We start from the raw sequence: 10,691 nt of genomic DNA on the forward strand, positions 1-10,691 counted from the left end.
CCACATCTCCTGAATTGTGCATGGTTTGCACTATGCTAAGAATGACAACAATTACCGAACTCAGCGCATCTGCTGAGAGAACAGATGGCCTTGTATGCCGGGAACAATGGGAATGGGAGAGCAAGAAAAAACCCCAAAATAAATTCCCGCATAACAAAGGCAACAAAACCCAAAGGAATGGAATGGTGTTCATATATAGCTGTCAGAATGGCACGACAGGCTTTAAAAGTGTGCCATCTGTAGAAACATGAAGGCTTTAGATTTAAATGTGCTGAAATATACCATTTCTGATGCTTGGTCTACACGTGCAGCAGAATCCTAAGGTTGTAGAACAGGTTCTACAAACTTCAGGCAAAGAATTCCCCCTGTCAAAAGCACATCTCTAGAAATTAGCAGCAATAATAACAATTATATCACCACCACCTAACGTATTGTCAGGAGCCACCACCAGCAGCAGCTGCTGGACATCCAAGGAGGTGGATGTCTCCATCCATGGCTCCACGTGTGCCTTCTGATGCGGGATTGACATCCAGATTGATGATGTCATGGGATGTGCACCAATCATGGCAGATGGATGCTCCCTGAGCTGGTTCTGGAAGAAGGGGCGAGGGATGGGCTTGGGGGCAGTGTGGTGTGGTGCGTGACCCCGCAGGAGTCTAGAACACTTCTGGCAGGAGACCTGCCATGTGGGGAGCATGCCCAGTGTGCCACAATCCATTTAAGGTCTGCTCGGCCAATGATGAGGGCCGGCAGCAGAGGAGTGCAATGGAGCCTCCAGGAGAGAGCTGGAAGCTGCCCTGTGACTCTGGCAGAGAACTAGCAGGAATAAGGGGAATAAGGTGCTGTCAACATCTCCTCCCAGAGACAAACTCTGAGGCTGTCTGGGAGCCCAAAACTGAGGCTAATGGGCATCAGGGAGCTGGGAGGCTTCACACACATATAAAGGAGAAAAGTCTGCTTTTACTTCATTTTCCAGGCTCCTTGGAGAAATGTAGTCAGGAAGCAACATGTGCGGGGGCCTGCAGCTAGATTTTTTGGTGGCTCCTGCTGCTGCCAACACTCACCCACAGACCCACCTGCCCGCCTGCCTGCCCACCTACCCACCTGCCCACCCGCCCACTGCCTGCCTGCCTACCCATTTGGAGTGTGTCTCAGGGTGTTGATGTCATTGGCTCAGGTGCTGGATCTTTTGCTGATGGGGATGAGGGCAGTGGGAGAGAGGTGGGCTGGTAGCTGGCTGCAGGGGTAGGCTGTGTCTGGCTTCCCTGGCCCCATTGGGTGGCCTGGGTTCCCTGCACATGGTTGCCCAGTGGTAGATCTGCCCCTGTGGCAATGGAAGGGCTGTCTGTTGCCCAAAGTGCAAATAACAGAGGGAGCCATATTGAGCTAGGCTTGAAGCGTCTTCGGCGGGGGTGGGGGGGACCCAACTCCGAATTTCAGCTGTAACACTCATTTTTCTCAACTATCTGTCTGCTTATTCAATCCCTTTGTTATGCTTACCACAATTCTACAGATATTTGGCTTCTTTTTATAATGGAATTGAGTAGTCTCCAGTAGCATGGTAAAAAATAGTCAGGGGGCAGCTTTGGGTATCATTTTTTGTAAGTTCGGGGTCTTGTGGGGAAACTGGGTAGAGTACAACATCAGGGGATGGTGGGGACATTCTTCTCTCCCTCATCGGTTTCCATGATAAGGGGCAGCTTTAACTATTTTTAAAGTCACGAAATCCCACTAGACATGTGAAAGCCCTTGGGCATACCTTAAGTAGCTCTCTGGATACCAGCCACTGATTTCTTAGGGGAATTACTGTAATAATTCTTAAATCTTGAATTACCAGCTTTCTCTATATCTCCATGCATAACATTTCAAGTAAAATAATGCATAACATTTTCAAGTAAAAGTGAATCCCCCATGGGAAAAAAGGCATTGTCAAATCTGGAGTATGAATTAGTCTGTTGATCCATCAAACAGGTGTGGCATGATCCACAGCACATAAAATTTCACCATACGACTTCACTAATTATTGCAAGGCTTGAAGCAATGACCTATGCATAAAAGGCTTGAACATACATGGATATTCTGGTCCACCCATTCCCTCTAGGCATGGATTTTTATTTTTTTTAAACCCAGCTGGCCTATGATGAGACAACATTTCCATGCCCACAAATGAATAACCTCAGAAGCAGGTTATTATGAGCAACACCCGTCCTTAAACATTGTCAGGAAGGAAGAAGAAAACTCAAATCACAGGGTCAATGTAACAATCAGGATTTCTTCCCTGCTCTCTCCCATAATCATACAAGCTTGCTGCAGGCACATGGTTGAAAAGAGTGGCTTCTTTGTATCTGCAAGGAATCATGGAAGAATTCATCTCTAAGTTATATTGGGTATAATCTAGATTAGAATGATCAACCAGCACAAATTCAATTATGGTCTGGAAATTGCACTTACATCAGCATTTGTTGTCACAGCCTGTCTGAATATGTCTCATTGCATTTCATTTGGAAGTCTTCACTGCCAGACACAGTTTGTCAGATGTTGTTTCTGTCTTATTGCACCCATACATCAACAGCATCCTGATTTGTATAGAGAAGAGATTCAGTGACTCCATGAAAGTCTCAGGTCGATTCCAGAGCAACCCTATGGTCCTGCTATGTCAGCAGATGCTATGTCACAGTTAAGCGGCCATTACAGCACTGTAATGTACTCACAAGCCTATGTACTCCCAGCATTAAAGCAGAAAGCAAAATAATCCTGGGGAATCAGGAACTCATGCAGTGACACTGAAAGGCACCTCCGTGGCATTCATAGCAACTTCACTGCCAACCACCAATCACACAATTGTGCACCACCAATATCCCCACATGCATTCATGGAGGTACCAGTTAATGGACAGCAATGGCTGAATGACTAAGGGGTCAATCTATCCAGTACACTCTCCATCCATACACATGCACAAACAGGCAGCAAAGGAGAATCTACAACAGTTAACCCTCTCCTTCATAATTACAGTGTCCACACATGTACCACCATGGCACAGGAGAGTACCAGAGAGAACAGCTTCCATGTGGCTGGTGTTCAAGAGCTCAGCGGGGAAGATGTATTTGTTTAATTTATATACTGCCTGACTCCAAAGGCTTTAGGAGGTTCACAAAAATAAATACTATAAAGACAAACCAAACCAAACTGTTAAAACAACAATTTAAAACATTCAAAGATTAATAAAAGCCAGGCTAAAATGCATCTTAAGGGTTCTTTTAAAGGCTGGTAAAGATGTCAAACCACAAATGTTTATAGGGGATCTGCCCCAGCTACAGTGGAAATGCACAGGTAAGGGAACACTGCTAATTGATATTGTCTGGAGACATGGAGTTAAAGTTCCAGTGAAAGTAGTTTATTTGGGAAATCCATCAGGGAGATAGACTGAGACCTACATACATGGTTGCTAGCTACATACAGGAAGTGGAGGAAAGGGAGAAGAAGGATGGCTCTCAGGTGAGCGAATGAAACCTGAGACTATGAGTCTAACAAAGGGGAATCAGAGCATGGTCAGAGAGGGGATGCCCTTACTGGCTGTCTCTACCCCTAATGCTGCTAGTGGTGAACAGGATTGCTGGTGCTAAAAGTAAATGCCATCAGGGGCTGCACCTCCAACAGTTGGTTGAGTGTGAGTGTGTGAAGGCGGAGGCCCACATCCTTCTGTACTGAAATAGATTTGAGAGAAGGAGTCAGAAGAGGGGAGGGAGATTAGAAGGGCAGAATTTAAAGGCCTGGTCTTGAATATACTGAAGAGAAGCTATTCACGAAGATGATATATTTGCATTATTTCTGTTTAAGGATGAAGCGATGTCTTCCCTGAACTTCTTGCTTTCTGCAGTAATTGTGTTGTGTTAGCATTTGAGTTGGGAGACCTCACTTTGCTAGACGAGACAAGTGTACAGATGGCCCTCGTTATCTGCAGGGGTTCAGTTTTTGCCAATTTCCACAGATAACGAAACAACAGATAACAAGACCTTGAGGCAATCGGGGGGTGGGGTGGCAGTTTGGTTCATTGGGGTCAGAAATGTTGCGGAATGTGATCTGTCCGCGTGGTTTTCAGAACAAACAGGTTTAAGACGACTTTACTTGTGAAACAAACGCTCAGAGGTCAGTACAGAACTTGCTGACTCACACACAGAAGCAGGAACAGAAATAGCAGGGAGAATAGAAACTCCTAGCTAGCCCAACCAGTACTGAGGAAGCTACAGTGCCCCCTCTGGCTTCATAGCAGATTACATGCAAACTATACACAGTAAGTTAGGCTTCAGCTGTTGCATATCCCAACAAGAAAAGGGACACAAAAAGCAGGGAGGAGGCAGGAAAAAGTGAAATAATATACTGTGCCATGCTCTCCAGGACTCCAGCTGTGCAGCAATGCCCCCCAAACCCCAATTTGGCCGATTTGCTGAGAACAATTGCAGGATTTTTTTAAAAAACAAAAGAGCCACAAAATGGCTCCATTTAGCAAAATGGTGGCCGGAAATGACGTCAGAGGTCATTTCCAGCCACCCAGGAACTGTGGATAGGTGAATTTTGAATATTTTTAAAACCACGTATAAGGAGGTTGAGCTGCCCGACCGTGGATATATGAAACTGTGGGTGCCAGGACTATGGATATTGAGGGCCACCTGTATTCAAGTAACACTCATCATGTTCGATCAAGGCAGAGCTATAATTGGGTAGACATATTCTAAGAACATGAGCTGCCTAGATTTTGGGAGCCACCTGGTTCACCTACCCACTTCCCTCACTCACTCCTGCTGCCACTCGCTGTACCAGCCCACCGCTCGCTGGCCTGCCTGCTTGCTCTCCCACCCCTCTCTTCCCCCTATGTCACCCAGCCACTGACCAGGGTGCAACTCATGCACATCCTGAATTACCAGCAATTTGGGGCTGGTACAAACTGAGAAGGCCCCATTAGGCACTTTCCTGTTTCCCACCTGCCCAGGAGTCAGGAGAGTGAGCAAGCGAGCAGGCAGGAGTGGTGAGTGGCATCTGCAGCAGCCAGCGGGTAATCTTTGCTGCTGGCGGGTGGGGTGCACAGAAGGTGAAGGGGCTGTTCCTGTATGGAACACAGGCCTCTCTGCCCTTGCTATGCTACTGAGTTGGATATAATTTGAGTTTACCACTTGTACAAACACTCAACATACAATATATATATTTGGTAGGGATGTACAAATTGATTCGGATACAAATCAATTTGTACCCGAATCTAGCTGAATCTACAAAACGAATCACCCCTGTGGTCCATTGGCTAGATTCGGGTACAAATTGAATCGCGGCTGATTCGATTCGAATCGATTCAGGTTTCGGATCTGTCCTATTAATTCCCCCAGATCCCCAGCTTTCATTTTTTTAAGAAAAGCTAAGCTCTAGCCCTTATAGAAGTCGAGTTATGGAGCAAAATGTGTGGTCACTATTTTTCAAGTGTTCAGATTCTTTGGTGTATAATAACTTTCACTCAATGAATCTTTATGAGAATTCATTACACACCTTCATTTCTTCTATTCATTTTGACTGTCTTTTCGACAGCGCCAATTATCAACTGCCATGTGCCAACTACACCCCACTCCCACCCGTAAGGCAGTGGGGTACTACTCAGTTAAGTTAAGTGCCTAATGGGTAGAGGCTACCACCCAAATTGCAGAGGAATTGGGCAAAGGGCTGATTTTTGGTGAATTGTTGAAATTTACACATAGGGAAAAACCTCAAAAATGCGTATACTTCAACAATTCATGATGTCCCACCATCGTGCACAGTTCCTTTTTTGTTTTTCCTGCTGACTCAGTGTGCATCCCGCTTGTTTTCTGCTTTCATTCCTCATCGTTTGTGGCCATGGATGCCCTTAAGAGTACATTTGCCTTCACAGATGAGGATAGGGATCATATATTAGGCAGACTGCCAGCTGATTATATCACATCATCCAATCATGACTTATCAGAATGGAACAGCTTTTGTGGACTAAAACGGAAATCCGTTAAATTACAACATCATGCCAATATGCTTAAACAGTATTGCCAAGAAAACAAAATTCCTAGGGGATTGCGTATTCAGAAAGCCCCGGCTATATTTCTAGATGATGAGAACTTCAAACATCGTTGGATTTCCATTCTTAATCAATGTTCTTTGGACCAGATGCTCCTTCTTATTCAAAGGTCATCTCAAGAAATGGAAACGGCCACTGTGGAAATCATCTCCTTAAAGGACCATATTAATAAGCAATTCTCTCTGGAGACTTTGGATAAAAAGATGAGTGATCTAGAGGCTGATTTATCCAGGTTTCAAGAGAAACTCATGGAATTCCGGACTCGGAAAATGAATCGTGACACTCCAGACTATTTGGGTGGTAGCCTCCACCCATTAAGCACTACCACCTCACCACACTCTTCCACCCCAGATCTCGCTTTATGCCCCAAATCTGCCCCAAAGACACTAAACCTTCAACAATTCACCAAAAATTAATTTAAAAAGCAGCTCCATCATCTGTGTTAAGTCTAGCAGTGATATTAATCCAAAAAGAGTGGTCATATATTTTTTAAAACAAAGGAATATGACTTACTCTCACATAACTTGTACATAAAATAATGCAAACCTTTAATGCAGTTGTCACTCAGTGTGAAGAACATGGGAGGAGAGCTGGACTTGTGGTATCAAGTATGATTTGTCCCCTTTGCTAAGCAGGGTCCAGCTGGGTTTGCATTTGAATGGGGCACATGTGTGAGCACCGTAAGATATTCCTCTCAAGAGATGGGGCCACTCTGAGAAGAGCATCTGCCTGCTTGCATGCAAAAGGTTCCAAATTCCCTCTCTGGCATCTCCAAGATAACATTGAGAGAGATTCCGGCCTGCAATCTTGGAGAAGCCGCTGCCAGTCTTTGTCGACAATACTGAGCTAGATGGGCCAATGGTCTGACTCAGTATAAGCAGCTTCCTATGTTCCTAACCAGTGAGATGGTCAGAAGATTTGGATCTGAGACCTCAAGTGCCTCAATATTGCTCCAGACCTCATCAGAACTTGTAAGCACAGTTCTAATAATAACTTTAAAAGCCAGTGGTGTTTGTGTTTTCTTTAAGAGTAAAGGAAAGTCTCAGGTTGAGAAGACCAAGTGAGAAAACTGGGGGTTCAGTTTTATAGCAGAAACCTGTGTTGCAGAAGCCTATGTGATCTCAGGTATCATCCAGTCCTAGACCTAGCACTTAGCAATAGCACTTACATTTATATACCACTCTATAGCCGGAGCTCTCTAAGCGGTTTACAATGATTTAGCATATTGCCCCCAGCATTCTGGGTACTCATTTTACCGACCTCGGAAGGATGGAAGGCTGAGTCAACCTTGAGCCCCTGGTCAGGATCGAACTTGTAACCTTCTGGTTACAGGGCGGCAGTTTTACCACTGTGCCACCAGGGGCTCTGTGCCACCAGCGGCCCCTAGACGTGGGCCCCAAGAGTTTGATGCCTTGATGAACTAGAAACATTCTGAAAAAAAGTTTTTGCTGCTTCTTTTTTGAATGTTTTCCACCAAACTGATGCACTGGGCTTTCAGTAGCAATAAACCGTTGAGTTATCAGAAGAGGTCTACTGTGTGATGCTGTTCTTATAGATGTGATCCTGATGCTGATTGCAAAATCATTGGCTGTTGAAAATCCACCCATGTGGAGACATACCTATTAATAAAGGGGATTTGGGGGTCCCTTTATTTTCTCCAAGGAAAACCTATCTAGCTTGAAAGGTCAAGTGTTAAATGATGGATGGTGTTGATTTATAGATAATAGTCATTTTATTTCTGCAGTGGGAAATCAGAGAATAAACCTGGTCTCCAGTCTGTGATAAAATATTCAGTAAGTGTGCTTTTTTTATTGCATGAACTATGGTGATTAATTGACCATTTGAAATACTGATCATTTAATCATCCAAAATATTAATCAACAGACAGTTAAACAATAGTATAATACTATTGTATTATAATACCAATGTCCAGGTGAACCCAGAGGTGCTCTTTGGACTGGACCTCTGGTCCGAGGTCCAGTCCCTCACCAGTGGGGGGGCTCCAAATGCCCCCCTTGGGGCCTCCAAATGTTTTTGTGGTGGCAGCCCATGCTGGGCCACCATAGCCAGCCATGTGCGAGGAGGTGATTCAGCCACCCTGCCCCAATCTCTGTTCTTGTGGGGAGGGGCTGCCATCTGCACGACAAGATTGGGGGACCTCCACCAGTTGCCCTGCCCAATTGGCCGCCATGTGTGTAGTAAGAGTGGTGGGTCCTCTGCCAGCCGCCATGCTCCAATCTCTTTTCTTGTAGGGTGGGGCTGCCATGTGCATGGCAAGATTGGAGGAGCTCCGCCAGCTGTCATGCCCAGTTGGCCACCATGTGCACAGCAAGAGCGGGGCCTCCGCCAGCTGCGCTGACCTGACTTCTGTCCTCTGTCCATGGTAGGCGGGGCTGCCATGTGCTTGGCAAGAGCGGTGGGGCCTCCACCAGCTGCCCTGCCCCATTTCTCTTTGCGCTGGGGGGGAAAGCATGCTGCACTGCTGCTGGGCAGCTGAATACACTGCGAGACCTGTGGAAGGGCCCCCGCACCCCTGCCATCCAGTCAGCCCTGATCTCTCTTATGTGTGAGGAAGGGGTGCATGGCTGAGTGTGGGCCGTGGCAGCCCTCCTGCCTCCACACGGCTGCTTCCTGGCCAGGCCAATTTCAGGCTCCTGCTTAGTCAGATCTGAGCACCTGATCTGACTGATGCAAGATGGTACCACCCACACGCACAGCACACACGAGGCAGAGAGGGAGCAGAGGCTCTGTTGAGGATCAGGTGAGCCCAGCTCCAGCATAGCAGCAGACAGCACCACGCCAGTAGCGAGGCTGGGTAGCTCCAGAGGTATGGTTGCCAATAAGGGTGCTGGTATTTTAAAATAAAATTACAGTACACATTTTCGCTTGTCCTCCTGAGAACTCAGCCTGCTCCCACCCTCACTTGCTAAGAGCCATTTGACTTTGTAGATTACTGGAAGGGAAAGTAAAAGCGAGGGAATGGGGTAAGTCTCATTTCCTGAAGCCTGGGAGATGTACAGTATTCCTGAGTAGAGGGCCCTGAAGAAAGAGCAGATGCAGCCCTTCCTGCTCACACCACAGTACAAGGCAAGATTGCCAGAGCATGGAGAAGGATAATAAGAACACAGAACATAAGAACAGTCCTGCTGGATCAGGCCCAAGGCCCATCTAGTCCAGCATCCTGTTTCACACAGTGGCCCACCAGATACCGCTGGAAGGAAGCCACAGGCAGGAGTTGAGGGCATGCCCTCTCTCCTGCTATTACTCCCCTGCAACTTGTACTCAGAGGCTCCTGCCTTTGATGCTGGAGGTGGCCTATAGCCCTCTGACTAGTAGCCAATGATAGACCTCTCCTCCATGAAGTTATCCAAACCCCTCTTAAAGCCATCCAGGTTGTTGGCTGTCACCACATATCGTGGCAGAGAATTCCACACGTTGATTATGCGTTGTGTGAAAAAGTACTTCATAGCAGACACAAGGCTCAAAATAGTGGGGAGCACGGAGCTATACCATATCCTTGTTGGAGCTAGGACCCTAGCAGCACCAGCTCTCAGCTGCTATGTCTCAGAGTGACCACTGGAGTGGGTGGGTTAGGGACATGGATACAAGTGCTGAACTCCTCCCCTCTTTGTTCTTCCAGTGTTGATCTCCATTTGTCTCTATAGAGATGGCTATTTGCTTTGGTCTCACTCTTCAGCCATGAGCTACAACTGAAATAAGCTGCAGGCTCTTTCACATTTGTGTGTAACCTTTTCTTTAAATAGATCCTTGTAGTTCTTCAATACTAAAGAACTGTCTCAAGACCTCTTGCTTTGCTGCTTTCTCACCAAATGCATTTTGCTCTGCTATTTGGGGACTGAACTGCCATTCTTCCCCTAAACTGCTGACTGCTGCTCCCCCTCTTAAACAAATTGGATAACCTACTTTCCGCCCTACACACACACTGTTAATCCTTTCCTTGCCCCCCTTCTTTGTTCTTTCCCGTTTTTTCTGTTGCCCCCTTTCTTTGTTATCTCTTGTTCTCAGTTGCCCCCTCCCTCTTTGTCGCCCCCCTTTCTTCCTACCCTGCCTGCCACAGCCTCTCATCACCTCCCTGAGTTCCCATCTTGCTGTCCTCTTCCCACTGTGCCACAGCCTTAGCATTACTTATTTGAAGATTGAATAAGGTGCTGCTCAGATATCTATCTGAATTTGCTGAAAAATCTTTTATCGAATCTTACTAAATATAATGTAGTGAAATGTATCTGGTAGTTTTCAGGAGCAAAGGGAATGTCTTACTATATATATATCCCTCTGTAGTGTGTGTGTGTGTGTGTGTGTGTGTGTAATTTTGACTTCTGAATGTTGCCTCAGTCCCATGTCTCTCCCTCTGTCATAGTTGAGATGAAGGCTATAATAATAAGGGCATTGTCATAATCAATCGGAACTTCAAAAGTGATGTGGGGAAACCCATGACCATAGCTGTATGTGGCCAGAGTATTTTAAGAGGTGACCAGTTTTGCTTTATTATATGTATAAAGAACAGCCAGGCTGATGTGGGGGGCTGCTGCCTTGTTGTCCCCACGGCACCTCCTGCCAGTTGGAGATGCTGTGGGGATCTTTTAGA

Source organism: Hemicordylus capensis, chromosome 1, assembly GCF_027244095.1.
Source record: "Hemicordylus capensis ecotype Gifberg chromosome 1, rHemCap1.1.pri, whole genome shotgun sequence".
NCBI lineage: Eukaryota > Metazoa > Chordata > Lepidosauria > Squamata > Cordylidae > Hemicordylus > Hemicordylus capensis.